This window comes from Electrona antarctica (genome assembly GCF_951216825.1).
Source record: "Electrona antarctica genome assembly, chromosome: 9".
NCBI classification, from domain to species: domain Eukaryota; kingdom Metazoa; phylum Chordata; class Actinopteri; order Myctophiformes; family Myctophidae; genus Electrona; species Electrona antarctica.
This window is the reverse complement of record NC_136790.1, coordinates 26,097,837-26,114,962: the sequence shown is the minus strand read 5'-3', so window position 1 is coordinate 26,114,962 and position 17,126 is coordinate 26,097,837. Positions and strand designations below refer to the sequence as shown.

Here is a 17,126-nt window from a genome sequence, read left to right as displayed (position 1 = left end):
AACATTGTTGTCCTTTCATCATCTCTTTGTATCTGTACCACTGTACGTTTTATGAATAAAGTAGGCTATTCAATCAATCAATGGTGAAATTGTTATGCTGCAAATTTGCAATTATGGTGTGTGTGTGTGTGTGTGTGTAGGCTTAACTGCCTCTCCTGTTGTTAGAGGCTTATTGGAGAGCATTGGAGAGCCAGTAGGCCTCTATTAATATTTGTAGGCTATAATGCTACTTTTCCATCCGTAACCCTGACTGCCTAGGGCTACTATGGTGAGCAGCCTTTCATATCATATTTCCTTTCAACCATTTGTCTAATGTCTTCTGCTACCTGCATCCTCATTCATCTCTCCTCAACACGGTACACCTGTCTCCCAGAAGCGCGCCCCCTAACCCTGGCCTGGCCTGTGTGTCTGTCACTGTGTGTGAGTGAGAGTGCATGCGTGTTCGCGTGCGCGCGCGCCCACAGAAGATGCGATTGCGTATATCGACGAATAGCCGGAGCGGAGGAGGAGAACGGGAGCGGAGGGAGGGAGGAGTGCTGAGGATCCATGAGAGACCTCCTGTATACTGCAATACACGAAAAGCACCCGTCAGACCTCCAGTCCACGAACACACGCGGCACATGTTACCGCAGAGCTGACGGTGCGGCGGGAAGACGCAACGCAGGTAAGACAAGCGCCAGTTTGTTTTTTCCCCCTTCTCTCACTTTAAGTCTCGCAGAGCTTTCTGGAGCTATAACATAGTTGCATGTCGGGTGGTGTCCCGGTTCTGTCGGGCCGGTTGTGCGGTTAAATGATGGTAGAAGGTAAATGCAGCGTACACAGCCCGGCCAGGACATCGGTAACGTCCTCTCTCTGCAGCCGCTAATCCGCAGTGTTCCCCGGCCCCTCTCCCTGTCTCTCTCTGCGCATCTCTGGATGATGCTGCGGTCGAAGGGAATTTGCTGCTCTGCGCAAATCACCAACAGGGTCAAAAATGCCATAGAATTATTGACTTATTCTCTCTATATCTAGCATGTGGACGTGTACAGAGCCTACAGTGATACTTGACACGAAATGTCATTGCAGAGGGCAGACGAACGAGACATTTTAATGGCTGTCAAGTTTGGTTGTTTTGTTAGGCCGGGCCGGGGGCTGCGGGCTGGTTTAGTGGTTAGGGTGAGTCAAGTCTGCTTCCCAGTAGTAAAAGTCCGACACTATAGACATCATGCCAATATATTTAGGCCACATAAAGCTAATCCATGGGTAACAGGGCAACCAAAGACATGTCTTCCCTCGGTTTTATTTTCATCTCGACTCGAATCATGGCAAGTCACTATGGGATGGGACACGCAATATGTCCAACCAAGTGTCTACAGCTGAGGCACTGATGGAGCACTTTGCCCGAGAAAGAACGTTTGTTTGTTGACTCCTTACATTAATATAGTATCTAAGTAGGCCTATGTTCTTGCTGAGATATGAGTAGATTATACAGGAGGATAGCTCTGGAGATAGGCCTTATATCAAGAGTAGCCTTGGCTTGTAGGCCTGGCTGTCGAGTGTCGATGCACCTGTCCTCTGGTTATGGAGGACATGCACAGCTGCTATAGGCCTTGTCATAGGTAATGTGCTAATACTTGAACACCATAATGACAGTGTGTTATGTTATTCAACTAAATATATAGGTGTGTAGATAAAGCACTGGGTATATTGAACACTTTGCATTTGTGGTGAGTAGACATTTGTTAATAAGCAAAGCTAGTGTGCGAGAGTGTGGGTGTGTCTGTGGTGGAACATGTGTCACTACCTGAGCAGGTCAGCTGTTTAAGTTAATACTATTACATAAGGATGATAACATCTGGGTCTCTCCACAGTAGGGAGCTTTCAACACACACACACACACACACACACACACACACACACACACACACACACACACACACACACACACACACACACACACACACGCGCGCGACACACACACACACACACACACACACACACACACACACACACACACACACACACACACACACACACACACACACACACACACACACACACACACAGAGGGAGATTACAGAAACAGCAGATGTTCAGTGGATGACATGATAAACACTGAGTGCGGATCAATACCATTTCAATAGAGTTAATTGCAGTGTAATGAGATTTGCTTAGTAGTTCAGTTCAAGCACCTGAAGCTGGGATGGATTTACAGTATGCCTTATAATAACAGTCAGTATGTCCCTGCTGTTAAGAATCATTCATTTATACAATGAATGACGGTAAATCACCTACATTGTACATTGATTTGGAACACAGGTATGGGTTCTAGAATATAGTTAAGGGTTCATTTAGTCATGCCAAAAGCAGTACATCACAACTTTTGCCAATCCATATTACCTAACTATTGCTTATCTATTTAAACAGGGTGAAGTGCCTAGTATACTGTGTAGAAACATGGTTGGATGAATTTTGGACAGGTTTTGTGGGCTCGGTTGAGGATGACGTTAGCAAGTGTGTGTTTGTTTATCATTGTGTAGGCCTATGTGTTGTGTATTCACCTTGCATACTTTCATACTTTCTCTGATGGTGGAAGCATGGAAACATTTACTGAATGACTTGACATGAGGTTCAGTATTATAGTGTGGGTGGTAGCTTGGTAGATTGAATGGAGATAACGTTTGCGCTAAGGTGGCTTTCGGCCCAGACAGGCAGACACTAGAATCAGTTTCAATTAATCATTGCTGGTATTCACACAGCAGCTTAAAGCTTCATTATGTAACCTTTTAGTGAATTTAAAATAATAGTTTTACTATTCTGTATGGTGAGGTGAGTATGTTAATTATTTTAAACATTTTAAGATCCACCAGTGATTAACACAACTATGGTGGTTGTATTTGGTCTCCCTGCTCTTCAATGTAGATCATGTAGTACGGTCTGACCCACTACAAGTGTTACTGTCTGAACATCAACATTACATTTATCCTGAGTAAGAACTAAGAAGGTGTGCTCTATTAACTTTTGTTTTCGGGACCTGGATTCAATTCTAATCTACCTTTATTATCCCGCGGGGGGAATTCAGTCACCCAGACAGAGGGGGCCAGCAGTTAAGGTTACAGAGTTACAGGTAAAGAGTAAGTAAAAGAAAAAGTACTGTCGTGTACAGCAATACAGGACATGGAAGTTACACACAGTGCAGCTTCAAGTCTTATTTTGCATAATATCCAGCACAGTCAGTACTGTGGCCCGCTCCTGAATACAATGGTTTTTTCCACTATGAATTAAAGATGTCAAGGCAGTTTGAAATTTGAATGCGCTCTATTGTCCATAATCAAAATGACATGGTGGCCATGTTTTGTGTGATGGGCGGGAAGACTTGAGTATGAGCTGTCATCAGTACTTTTAACGGTCAATGGAGTAATGCACTAATAATACCTGTCTAATGGGGAAACATACAATAGGATGCTCATGAGTGTGCACTCGCCCCCCACACACTCACACAAAACTCTTTCAGCAATGCAACAATCCCATATTACAGAGGATGGGAGTGAGACACATAGCTACCTATTGAGAAACTGGACCCACGGTGTCAGGTATCGTCAGTTGAGTTGCAAACGGAGGACTTCCTCTGATTAACGACAGGCAGGGAAGGAGAGAGGCGTGTGAACACTGTGGACAACAAACAGCACTTCCTAATATGTCAGGCTTTCTGTATTACCCCAGGCATTAGATTTTCTATATGGCACCTCTTTCATTGCACTTGCTAAATCTGCCTAGATGTACCTACTGACTGACTGCACTGTTCAAGGCCAGTCATGACTGTGCATCTAGAAAGGCTTGTAAGAAAACCTACAGTTTATTTGTTTATCTATCACGTCGTATATTTGGGCCTAAATAGGGAATGTGTTGTACATTTTAATATCCCCTCTTCCTACAAATTGAAATAAAAAATGTGTTGCACCTGCAATGACAATAAAGGATATCACAAGACATGTGGACAGTAAAAACAGAGTTTCCAGTACATATACTAAAAAATAGAAAGAAAGACATTTAAATAAATAGATTAGATAATGTAAGATATAAAAAATATTTTAGGCAACTACGTGGCCTAAATAAATAAATACTCCCAAAAACGTTACTATCCACACATGGGCTGTTTAATGGAATGGGCTAAACAAAATGTAAAATACTCCCCTTGCACTGTATTACCACAGGAGGTAATATTTCGAACATTACATGTTGAACAGATTGTGACAGATGTTTGTGGTTTGTATGCATAATTGCATTGTAGTTCCTCAGTTTGACCAGCAGATGACAATGTTGTAATACTCCTGGTGTTGTTCACAATTTATCATACTGGCTGTGTCCTGTTTTGTCAAGTTGGTGTGGAATGGATGTTTGATAATGTTTCATGTGACATAGGCTACACATTGTAATATTAGATAATATGTGTGTAACCAGTAACCCGTTGTACTCGACATGCAACCCCCCCACCGCCACCCCCTTGCACAGAAGCACACTGCCAGCAGCGAGCAGCCCATATGGCCCTGTTCCTGTGATCCTTTTTTCCTGGCTGACAGTCAGTCAAAAGAAGCAGACAGTGGCAGTGGGTTGTAGCCAGACCAGGTGGATTGTGGGATGTAAAAAGGAGGCTCACAGCAATAGATCAATTAAATCTGCATTAGGGAAACCTGCTGGCCTCACCATGACGATCACCTGGCATTTCGTCTTTGAGTGCATGTGCGATTGCGCGTGTATGTGTGTGTATATGTGTGCAAGTGTTGGCATGTGATGTTGCCAGCCCACTTGGGTAACAGTTGGCTTTAATATACTCTGCTTGGCTTTCAATGTAATCTGAACCACGTTTCAGATTTAGTAATGAAGAGTGGCTTATGCAGACCAAGGGAGGTCTGCTTGGCATCATACGATGGTATACAATGTTAGCTCTGCAGAAAACACCCTACCCTACATCAGGGGTTTTCAACCTGGGGGTCGCGACCCCTCGGGGGATCCCGAAAGTATTTTGGGGGGGTCCCGAAATTATATAAAACTGAATGGCTGGAAAAGTTTAGAGTTTACATAGTACACATAGTGCATGCATACACGTTTCCTTAATGATTATATCCATTATTAAGGTTATTGTAGTGGTCAATTTGTATTGGTGGTGGGGAGGGGGGCAGGGCAGATATCGCAAGACATGGCCATAGCCAAAAACGTTGAGAACCCCTGTCCTATCATCACAGGTACAGTCACCCGTTCCGTTCATGAGGACATCTCTCTTCTCTTCTCCTCTCTTCTCTCCCTCCCCTCCCCTGCATCCTCTCAGATTACCCATCCTGCCAGTGGAGTCATATCTTGAAGTGTCCATTGCTCTTTGTTTTCAACAGCTTCTATTTTTAAACACCCAAACAGAAGCCTTCTTCCCTGAGGGGAGGGAGGGTTGAAAAGGGAGGGAGTAAAGGACAACTAGACAGGGTTGGTCAGACAAATGGATAGTAGAAATACATTTACTGTAAAAATTGTAGCTGAAGGGGAAAAGGCACTGTGTGCGCAAGGGGAGAGAGAGAGAGAGAGAGAGAGATAGAGAGAGAAAGAATATGTATGGAGTGAAAGCCGAGGGCACAGTGAAGAACACTGTCTGGCAGGGTGCCAGCCAGGCAGTAAAGGATGGATGGATGAGTCAAACAGTGGAGGGAGAGGAAGAGAGGGGCTAGAGAGAGAGAGAGAGAGAGAGAGAGAGAGGGAGAGGGAGAGAGAGAGAGAGAGAGAGAGAGAGAGAGAGAGAGAGAGAGAGAGGGAGGGAGAGAGAGAGAGAGAGAGAGAGAGAGAGAGAGGGAGGGAGGGAGGGAGGGAGGGAGGAAAGGAATGGATGATGGAGGGGAGGGATGAACAGCGAGACAGATGGGAGAGAGAGGATGGCTGAGTTTTGTCAGTACACCCACTTGGCCATGGGGTTCTCTCCATGTCTAGCCATCGACAGGATTAGAATGTCATCCCTCCTTGTTAGCTGCTACTAATATTAGTTTTACAGATGAGATTAGGATGAGGAACCATTCTAGGTTCTGTCTAGGTTTTGTCTGCCCTCATTCTTTCTCTTCCATTATCTGAATTGGTATATTATTACTATTATTATTATTTACTCTATCAAAAGAACATTATGCTAATTGAGTTAGTGGTACACACAATTACGTTATTTTTCTTTATAATAAGTTTTCTCTCATTGTATTGTTTGATCCACAATACATTTGTTTCTTTCAATTACATTTTATGCAGACAGTGCATGTAGAGACACAGTGTGTGTATTGATGATTGATTGATTGATTTATTTTTTTGTTGCTTCAAAGCTTGATATGAGGAGGAGGGCATCTCTATTGTGCTGCTGTTTTTTATTTTTTATTTTTTTGTATTGTTTTGGTTCTTTCTCTTTCCCATTTTTGCCATTTATAATCTCTGTCCATGGTGCTGTAGCTAGCAAATTAAGGCCAGAAAATGAACTCTTTCAGTAGTCAATCCCTTATTGTGTGTGTTTGCTACTAGTGAGAATAGCAGTGAAATAGCAGGTCCAAAATAGGGATTGATTAATTCATTGAATTATCGATCATTGATAGATGTTTATAATTGATTAGTTTGATTAACTGTTACTACCCTACTACTACTACTAAAGTCCATTGGGGTAACTAGCGCCCTTGTTGAGACGACACCTCTCCACTCATCCCGGGCCAGCATGCCAGGTCGTAGTTCACCAGCGCTGGTGTGGCCAGTGTCCTTCTTCAGCACAGTGACAGCCCAAAGAGCCTCTTCAGTAACTGACAGCTGGTACACATCGCAATAACTCCTGGCTGTTAGGGTGGTGAACATGAACCCATGGCCTTCCTCAGTCAGCGAGTGGTTGAGTACAATATGTCACCCTGCAGTACGTCAGTATGAGGATGTTGAAGGTGTCTGTCTCCCCATTAGGCAAGTTGACAATGACTTAAGCCTTCTAGTGTGTTGTTAGCCTGATTGTCAGACTCTGAGAGCCTCAGTCGAGTGGGTGGGGTCTATGGGCTGGAAACCAGGCTAGTGTGTTGTTACTACCTGCTGATAGCTTGCACGTATGCACTAGCTTCTCAGGAATGACATATGCCATATGCCCTCAGACAGAATGCAGTCTTATCTGTGTAGTGTGTACTAGTTTTATTTCTCAACATGTGAGAGATGCCATTATATAGCCACATTTGCTCTCTGTCTGATTGCACTCATAATACACATGCTTCTAATGTGTTGCGGTGTCCTTTGGCCAGCTGTTGGCCATTAAGAGGAAGCAGATGCTGGTGTTTGGCAGAGGAAATTAGTCTATTATAAAACCTAGTTAATCATTATTATTTATCGCCTATTGTTAAACTAAGTGTAAAACAGTTGCACTTTGCTACTGAAGAGTCAATAAAAAGTTTTTTCTTTTTTGTTTTCTTTGTTCTCATCCTACTATAAATGCGCCACGTCTCTGTGTGTGTGCGTGTGTGCGTGTACGGTTGTAATTCACGTAACTCGAGAACCGTTTGACCCACCGACTTCACATTCGACACACATGTTCCACACCCCCACAGGGAGTACACTGCCAGGTATCGAGTCGGTCAGACCCACGGTTTTCCAGAACCACCACAAAAGGCTCTGGTCAGGCTCTGCCAGTGGGCCTAATGAGGCCAACTCCTTTCACCTGGGCCAGGCTCTGCCAGTGGGCCTAATGAGGCCAACTGCTTTCACCTGTGCAATTTCCAGCCTCTGCCTCAGCCAATTGAGGCTCAACCAATCAGGCTCTGCCAGTGGGCCAATTGATTGCCAAGTACACTTTTCAGTTTGCAGTCTTCACACACACAGGCACATATGCAGATCTCCATGTGGGACACCGGCTGACAGTTAAAACAGGTGCTATGGCAATGTATATCATTAGGTTCCCAAGTTCACTGCGACGGGCACGTACAGGTTAGGTCTAGTAATTTGTTAATGCAAATTTGAGGTATAAAATGACAATATAGTTTCCTTTCTTGCTTTTTTCCTTTTGTTTTTCTTTTGTTTTTGTAAGTCGATAAAAGTGTCTATTTAACACAACATTTTAACATGCATTTTGGTCATCAGATTTTGTGCCACATGTTCATGTGAGTGTGTTTGCGTGTGTGTACTAGCTAGCTGAGCTGTGAACAAACAGAGGGGTACCACATGTCTGACTCTATGACTAAACGTGTCTCTCAGGAGTCTCAGCCTTAAGGCATATTCATAGTCAAGTTTTCACTAAAGAGGTGACCACCGAAACGGTGGTTAGTAAAAACAGAGAGATGTGTTGTGTGAGCGGTAACCACCACGGCGTGACGTCATTTTGTAGTTTTCGGTGGTCACCTCTTCACCGACTATGAATAGGCCTTAACTGGACCAAAGTTCCAGGTGCTGAACACTTAAAACCTCAGCAAGAGAGCCTTCCACGCAGCTGTGGGCATTCTCTGTGTGTGTGAATGTGTGTGTGTGTGTGTGTGTGTGTGTCTCTGTCTCTGAACAATGTAGCCACGCAAAAGACCGGTGTAATGTCCTGCAAAAGTGAGCAGCGAGTGCATTGTGTTTACGTGCGTATGTGGCCTGGGGGTGTGTGTGTGTGTGTGTGTGTGTGTGTGTGTGTGTGTGTGTGTGTGTGTGTGTGTGTGTGTGTGGCTGACAGAGACAGGCGCGACAGGCTCTGGATCTAACAATGAGAGAGAAAGAGAAAAGAAAGACTGAGACTGTCATTTGAGTCGGTCACTATATGTACACAGTATACATAATATACTGTAGAGCAGTCATGTTGGAGCATCTCAGCATCTGACTGTTTTCACTGGGTCACCGCCTCTCTCCTCACACGTATGTACACATGTAACACACACACACACACACACACACACACACACACACACACACACACACACACACACACACACACACACACTCGAAGAAAGATAGACATGCACACACCACACCATCTCTCCCTCGCTCTCCCCTCTTTGCAGTCTGTCACTATCTACCCCCCCCCCCCCCCCCCCATTCCCTCCTTTCATCACCTCAGCAGATGGGCAATGATGCTTCGCTCTCTCCCTCTCCTCGAGTCTCTCTCTCTGTCTCTCTGCCTGTCTCTCTCTTTCTCCCCCCTCTCAGTGGGGTGTAGTGAGTGGAGTTTTGTCTTTTGATATCCCAACTGGCCTGGGGTCTGCGCTACACCCGGGGGTAGAAGACTGCCCATTGTCTACATTGTTCCCTCCATGAAAGTGGGCCAAGAAGGACGGGGGTGTGGTGGTGGTGGTTGTGAGGCAGAGAGACAGAGAGAGAGAGAGAGAGAGAGAGAGAGAGAGAGAGAGAGAGAGAGAGGCAAATGAACAGGTCAATGATGGGGCAGGGCAACGATGGATTATGTGAATGAATGAAGGATGGGGAGTTGATGAAGTAATGGGTTCTGTTGGTAATTGGCAAAAACGTGGAGGGTGGGGGAGTTGAATAAAAATGAAGAGACGGCTCTGATTAGGAAGTAAGTATGAGAGGGGGAGGAGGCATCAATCAATGAGTCAACAACAAAACACGTTCACTTACAACACATTCAGATCCTCATTGTTAATTGACCTGTTTGTAACCCTGAGACGGTGGTCACCTCATCGCCTAAAATTGCCTTAAGAGTTACACGAACGCACCCAGAGAAAAATGACCGCCAGGATGTTACTGTATAAAGGCTTTATACTGGGGGGCCTGATGAATAAACAATATCTATAAAATACTTATTGGTGAATATTCCACATCAAAGTTCAAGGTATCTTTATTGTTACATCCTGTGTGTGTAGTACAATATTTCCCCCTGTGTGTGTGTGTGTGTGTGTGTGTGTGTGTGTGTGTGTGTGTGTGTGTGTGTGTGTGTGTGTGTGTGTGTGTGTGTGTGTGTGTGTGTGTGTGTGTGTGTGCGTGGTTGTCCACGAGATGGAGAAGTGCCACGTGTCTTTTTCGGGCCGGGTTCTGTGACTAGCCTGGCCACCAGGCGCTCACTTGTCAAGCCCTACGTCTGGGACTGGGTCCAGAAGAGGGCCCCTGGCTTCTTCCAGACCAGGTAGTCAGTAGCCTGGGCACCATTTCATTTCGGTATATGATCCGGGCGGGAGCGGATGATATCGTTACGTCATGTTGTAGTATTGTTTTGTAGTCGACAGGCAGGAACAACAAACCTGAACTTCCTTTTCCCTCAAACCGATTTTTCTCAATAAAAGCTGCAGGCTACGAGAGCTTTTATTGTCTCCAAAAGGCCGAAGGCATGGGGAGTTTCAAACAAAATGCCACGAATCACAAACACAGTGTCCAATTTCCATGAAATTATACACGCACATTTCCACTAGGCCGAGGACGACATGGCACTATTTTTTCCCCAAATCAGCCTCATGGTGGCGCTATAACAGGCCAATTCCTGTTTTTACCTATAACTGCATTGATCTGTATACAACTTATGTATGCACACTCCCTAGAGGCCATGGACAAACATTTTCCCTGCATCCCTCCACATCTGCCGGTTGTAGCGCCACCATGAGGCCGATTTCTGCAAAACACATTGTTTATGTTAGTCGCACAGATTTCATCCAAATCTCACGCAAATCGGTACACATGATCTCTGTAGTCATGTGATCAAGACGAGCCTGTTGGATTTCTCAGATTCTACACTGATTAGCTAAGATTGCCTTCCAAAGTTTTCAGGAGTAGCCCGTTTTGTACAAAATGCTGCACATGTCTTGCTCATCCAGAATTCTATCCTCAGAGATGCTATGAGTGATCTGGCTCTGCATTTCCTCAACAAAATGAAGAAAATTGTTGCAAGAAACAAACAAAAAAACATGTTTATATTACTCCTAAACATTTTGCCAAACATCACACACACTCCTATCCTCCTGGTGGAGACCTGTGCCCAGAAGGGCACTTTTTCTAGTTGTTATTCTTCCGGTTTGAGGGAAAAGGATGTTCGTGTTTGTTGTTCCTGCCTGTCGACTACAAAACAATACTACAACATGACGTAACGATATCATCCGCTCCCGAGCGGATCATATACCGAAATGAAACAGAGACCAGGCTTTCCTCCGAGGTGGTGGAAAGCTTGGTGGGCGAGGTTAGGTAGTCAGACATTGTAATATCACGAGGGCTTCTTGAACCAGTCTTTGTCTGGCCCCTCCCCCAACACCAACTTTCCACCGGTGACTCTACCAGGAGCACTAGGCTCCAGTCAACATAGTTCATTGGGTCACACAAACCTCTCCACCATGATAACGTTAATGGTTCCTCAGAGAGGCAGGGTTAGAAGAAGCTCAATAACCCGGGAGAGACTCGGAGTAGAGCCGCTGATGTTTTACGTGGAAAGGAGCTAGTTAAAGCTACACCTACCCCAGATTTGAATCCGGGTCCCTGATTCAAGTGCTGGGATTTTTGAGCAGCGCCAAACCACTCCAATGAGTACCGGTATGTCTGTCTGTTTAGACTTGACCCATTGTCTGTCTGTTTAGATAGTCCCCACAGGAATCCGCGATTCCGCGATCGCGGAATTTACCGCTGATTTCAAAGCCGTCCGTGGAATTCTCGACCATCCACGGAATATCAGAATGTCCGTGGAATATAGTCGGACGCCCCCGTTTTTACTCCCGGGATTTTCTACTGATAGTGGGGGAAAATTCGGGAGGAAAAACGGGTCGCGGAGCGTCTGTATATCATGGCAAAGTTACTTATTACTACCAGTAGGTACCAGTAGGTAGTAGGTAGTCTAGGTACTATAATAGGGATTTGTACATGATGAGGTGTCTGACAACACTTTATTTATGTGTTGTGTTTATTTATGTCCTGAGGGGACATAAATAAGGTGCGGACCGAAACGGTCCAACCTCTAAAGAGTTCCTTCTGAAACGGAATCTGTGTAAATGGTTCCTACTGAAACTGAATCCATGTCCTGACTCCTGACAATGACAAATTGACAATTCTAAAGCAGAAAAAAAAATATTACACCCACATTAAGTATCCTCTAGTCCAGCCGTTCCCAAACCTTTTTGGCCGTGCACCCCCTGTTACCTCCCGACCTATAGCTGACGCATCCCCCCACATGGAAATATAAATTGCATAAGCTATATAGAGACATAAATGTCCTATTTATCCACATATATGCACATATATGTATACAAGAATGGTATATTCTGTAGTTTTGCCTACCTATCTGCTAGGTTTGGTCTCCCAACCTCCCATCTTTTTCGGTATTTTCAAGTCAGACATTGTGTTCAATCACTATTTCCAAACTTTCCACAGCTACCTCCGACTCAGGTATGGGAGCAGTTCATTCAGTCCGACCCATTTGAGAAATCACGAATATCTCAGATTTATGATAATCTCCTATCTTTAGATAGTGCCCCCAACAATAACAGGATCAAGGAGGCTTGGGAGGCTGAACTTGGTCTGACATTCGATGATGATTGGTGGGATGCAGCTCTAAGTACTTTTTACAAAAGCTCAACCTGTGCGCGTCTCACTCTAATTCAATTTAAGGTATTATTTAGAATTCATTTCTCCAAAGCCAAACTATCACAAATTTATCCCAACGTAGCAGATAGCTGTGACAAATGCCACTCCTCACCCTGTAATTTAACACATATGTTTTATTCATGTCCACTTCTGATTAACCTCTGGAAGAATTACTTCGACACAATGTCCAAAATATTCACATTTCCTGTAAACATTTCTCCACACATTGCAATTTTTGGGGTCCCAGAAGACTACAATCTATACACTCCCAGACAGCTGGAGGTTTTGGCTTTTACCTAATAGTAAGACGCCATCTACTTCTCCAGTGGAAATCTACTAGACCACCCTCTAGTACCCAATGGCTGAGAGAAGTAATGTCCTTTTTGAAATTGGAGAAAATCAGATATTCTACCAGAGGTAATCTCAATACATTCCAAGAGAAATGGGATCCTTTATTGTTATTCTTTAATAGCCAACTAGTCCCTGCTCATTGAGTGATCGCCCCCCCCCCCCCCTTCTCTCTTTCCCCTCTTTCTATCCTTCCTTCTATACTTTATTCTTCTCTCTGTCTGCTTATGATTATTATTTTTACATGTTTTTAATGTTTATTTTATTCATTTAAAAAATGTGATATATTGTACCATGTTCTTTATGCACTTTTTATTTTATTACTTTCTGATGTCTGTTATGTTTGTTTGTGTATGGGTTTTGAAATGAAAAATGGAGTGGGCAAAGCAATTTATTCAGAAGTATTGTAAAAGGTTGTCATTCCATGTGCAGTATGCCTAAACAACTATTGTATATATGATGTGACTGAAATGATACCATATACTGTTGCCTAACTTCTAATAAAAATATCAATGAAAAAAAAAATATATATGCACATATATGAACCTGAATTTGGTATGCAGCATAGGCTGCATTTTGCATAATTATACTTCCCATATATTGGCATAATGTGTCAGGCTGCCGACCCGGAATGTGTGAAAGTGGAACCAAGCAGGGAGGCACACACAGGAATGACTGGAATTATGCACTTTACTTAACTTCGGAATAACAGGAACACAGGAATACGCCACACAGGGCAGGAACGAAAACAATAAAACAAACAGGACTCCGGGCGCAACAGCAGCGCAACGATGGTGAAACCAAACTAAGAACCGACACAGAGTCCCACAACCACACCACTTAAATCCCAAAGTCACTAATAGGCACAAATAGTCCACAGCCGTGTACCCAGGGGGAAACTGTCTCTCAGGTAGGGTGGGGGAGGGGAACACAACAGGGCAGGTAGGAGAGAACATAAGGGTGGCGGACCAGGCGTGGTACGTCCTGGGACAGGACGTGACAGCGTGTTAATATATTTTAAATAAAACCATAGCACCACCCTTAGCCTTTTCATGTCGCGCACCCCCTAGAAGGCACTCGCGCACCACAAGGGGTGCATGCACCACAGTTTGGGAACCCCTGCTCTAGTCTAAACTGTAGTTACTGTGGACAGGGTTTGAATGACAACCTTTGCAACCAAAACAAATCATTAAAACATGAATAATAATAATACTAATCGATCCCCCAAAACGATTATTGGAATCTTTGATTATTATGACTCATCCATAATTACAATTAATTGTATCTATTTCATGAAAGATTCTACTTATTATTAAAAAAAAAGAAATGGCTTAATAATTTTAGGTTAAATAAGTTAATGTCCGTGGAATATTAACTAAGCCGCAGATTCCTGTGGGGACTATTTAGAGTACGACCCATTGACCCATGCAGCTGATTGGAGTCGCATTCGGGTCACACACTGTTGAGCAGCCTAAAGGCCATTCACACTGAGCAGTATTAGTATAACTGCAGTTGGGGTGTTGTTGAACAGCCTATTTAAAGAATATCACACGGGTGTGATATTCTTTTACCTGACTGAGCTAATAGAGCTTGCCTGCTTGCTCAAGGGATAAATGTAATTTTGACCTTCAGGCAGTAGCACTTGTCAAGCATTATACAACAGGTCGTTTTGAGGAAGCAATGTGATTGGTTGAAACAGCTTTCTAGCTGTGCTTAAACCAGCGCAAAGGAACACCTAACTAGAAAAAGTGCCCTTCTGGGCACAGGTCTCCACCAGGAGGATAGGAGTGTGTGTGATGTTTGGCAAAATGTTTAGGAGTGAAACATGTTTGTTTTTTGCAACAATTTTCTTCATTGTGTTGAAATGCAGAGTCAGATCACTCATAGCATCTCTGAGGATAGAATTCTGGATGAGCAGGACATGTGCAGCATTTTGTACAAAACAGGCCACTCCTGAAGACTTTGGAAGGCAATCTTAGCCAATCAGTGTAGAATCTGAGAAATCAAACAGACTCGTCTTGATCACATGACTACAGAGATCATGTATACCGATTTGCATGAGATTTGGATGAAATCTGTGCGACTAATATAAACAATGTGTTTTGCAGAAATCGGCCTCATGTTGGCGCTATAACCGGCAGATGTGGAGGGATACAGGGAAAATGTTTTTCCATGCCTCTAGGGAGTGCGCATACAAAGTTGTACACAGAACGATGCAGTTATAGGTAAAAACAGGAATTGCCCTGTTATAGCGCCACCATGAGGCTGGTTTGGAAAATAAATTGTGTCATGTCGTCCTCAGCCTAGTGGAAATGTGCGTGTATAATTTCACGGAAATTGCACACTGTGTTTGTGATTTGTGGCATTTTGTTCGAAACGGACCAATCATGTGAGCTTTGGAAGCGAATCTTAGCCAATCAGGAAGGAAGATGGGAAATGGTGCAGATCCGTGTTGATCACATGACTATGGAGATAGTGTATACCGAATTGTGTGATGTATGGATAAAATGTGTACGAGTAATCTACAGAAATGTGTTTTGCCTAAATCGGCCTCATGGTGGCGCTATAACAGGTCATTGAGGAATATTTGGGGCAGAGGTTCGTCGTTGGCATCCAGGGAGTGTGTGTGCAAAGTTTGGCATGGATTGGTGCCGGAGATTAGCTGGTAACAGACGGACGGAAGGAAGGAAGGACGGACGGACGGACGGACGCACACACACACGGACGGAGTGCAAAACATACTCTCTCCCCATGCCTTCGGCCTGGTGGAGACAATTAAAACAAAGAAATCAGCCGCTCTATTCTAGAACAGAGCGCAACAGACTCGGTGGCTAGGCTAGCTAATTTCTTGGGACATTTGTGGTCATAGTTATTAGTGGCTACATCTGTCATTAAAGATTTTTTTAGCGATTATTGCAATATTACACTCAAGGGAGTTCTTTATTGTCATTAATGCACGCCTGCAATGCTGCAGGAACTCGCCCTAAAGACATCACAGGCGTGCATTAGTGACGATAAAGAACACCCTCGAGTGTAATATCGCTTAAGTATAGTGGTCAAACCAGACTACAGTATACTGTAAATGTCTCAATAGAAGAGCAGGGAGAACAAATACGACCACTGTATGTATGTAGAATGTAGACTACATTTAGTACATTATAACTAAGTTATAGATTGGTCAAAATGTCTGACCAATCTATAATCTCTAGGGAGGTCTTCTGGGAGGTCTTCCGTGCATATCCTGCTGTGTGTGTGTGTGTGTGTGTGTGTGTGTGTGTGTGTGTGTGTGTGTGTGTGTGTGTGTGTGTGTGTGTGTGTGTGTGCGTGCGTGTGTGTATATCTTCATTAATTTCTTTCTTTCTTTCTTTCTTTCTTTCTTTCTTTCTTTCTTTCTTACTTTCTTTCTTTCTTTCTTTCTTTCTTTCTTTCTTTCTTTCTTTCAGGGACCAAGCAGTCCCGAAGGACTTGGTCCCTTATTGTTTTTGCAGTTCTGGCTGAACCGTGCAGTCGTTTTTTGCGAAACTCGGAAATATGGTAAAATATGTTCTGATGCGAAGCCCACGACCATTGGCCAAAGGGTGGTGCTATAGCACTCTACTAGAAAATGCAAACTTTGACCACTCATAGCTCATAAACCGTCTGCAATAAAACTTTGATTCACATATGCGTCTCCTCATGCCGAACAAGTAGTGTTCTTATTTTTGACCTCTGACCCTTAGATCACCCGCCATTTTGAATTATATGAAAGCAGTTCAAATCTATCTCCTCCCAGGATCTTTGCTCAAAATGCATGAAAACTTCTACATGTGAACTTTCGACCCATACGGACAAAACAATCGGACGTACATTTTTTTAAGCGAAAAAATTACGTTTTTATGAGCCAATGAAAACATCTGTTTTGTGAAAATGATTCTTCTGCCCCTAATACATACATGCAGTGTCATATGCGTAAGAAACTTTACAGTATGGTTGAGGGTCATGCCAAATAGCACTGAAACCAGTCTTACTCCAATTGGCCAAAGGGGGGCGCTATAGCAATTTTTTGCAAATGAAACCTTTGAACAGGCATAACTCATGCCTCGTTTGGCCAAAATTCGTGGCCAGTCAGTCCTATTAGTGCTAATGTGTTACTACAGTTAAACGTGTGAGTGTGTGTGTGAGAGTGTGTGTGTGCGTGCGCTTGCACGAGTGTGTGTCCCTCTAGGGTCAGGTTGTCGTCATGTAGTCATTGTGTATTCATAAGGCGATGCTAGTAGCACAGGGAGTATATCAGTACT

General features: G+C 43.7%; 1 protein-coding gene across 1 annotated transcript in view; it reads left to right on the top strand.

Annotated features, from left to right (window-relative positions):
- Nucleotides 1–578: 578 nt before the first annotated feature.
- The window catches only part of nfasca (neurofascin homolog (chicken) a), a 129,881-nt gene continuing 113,333 nt past the window's right edge, over nucleotides 579–17,126 (top strand). The window contains exon 1 of the mRNA XM_079509416.1: nucleotides 579–664. The gene's annotated coding sequence lies outside the window, so the exon portion shown is untranslated. The remainder of the gene's footprint in view (nucleotides 665–17,126) is intronic.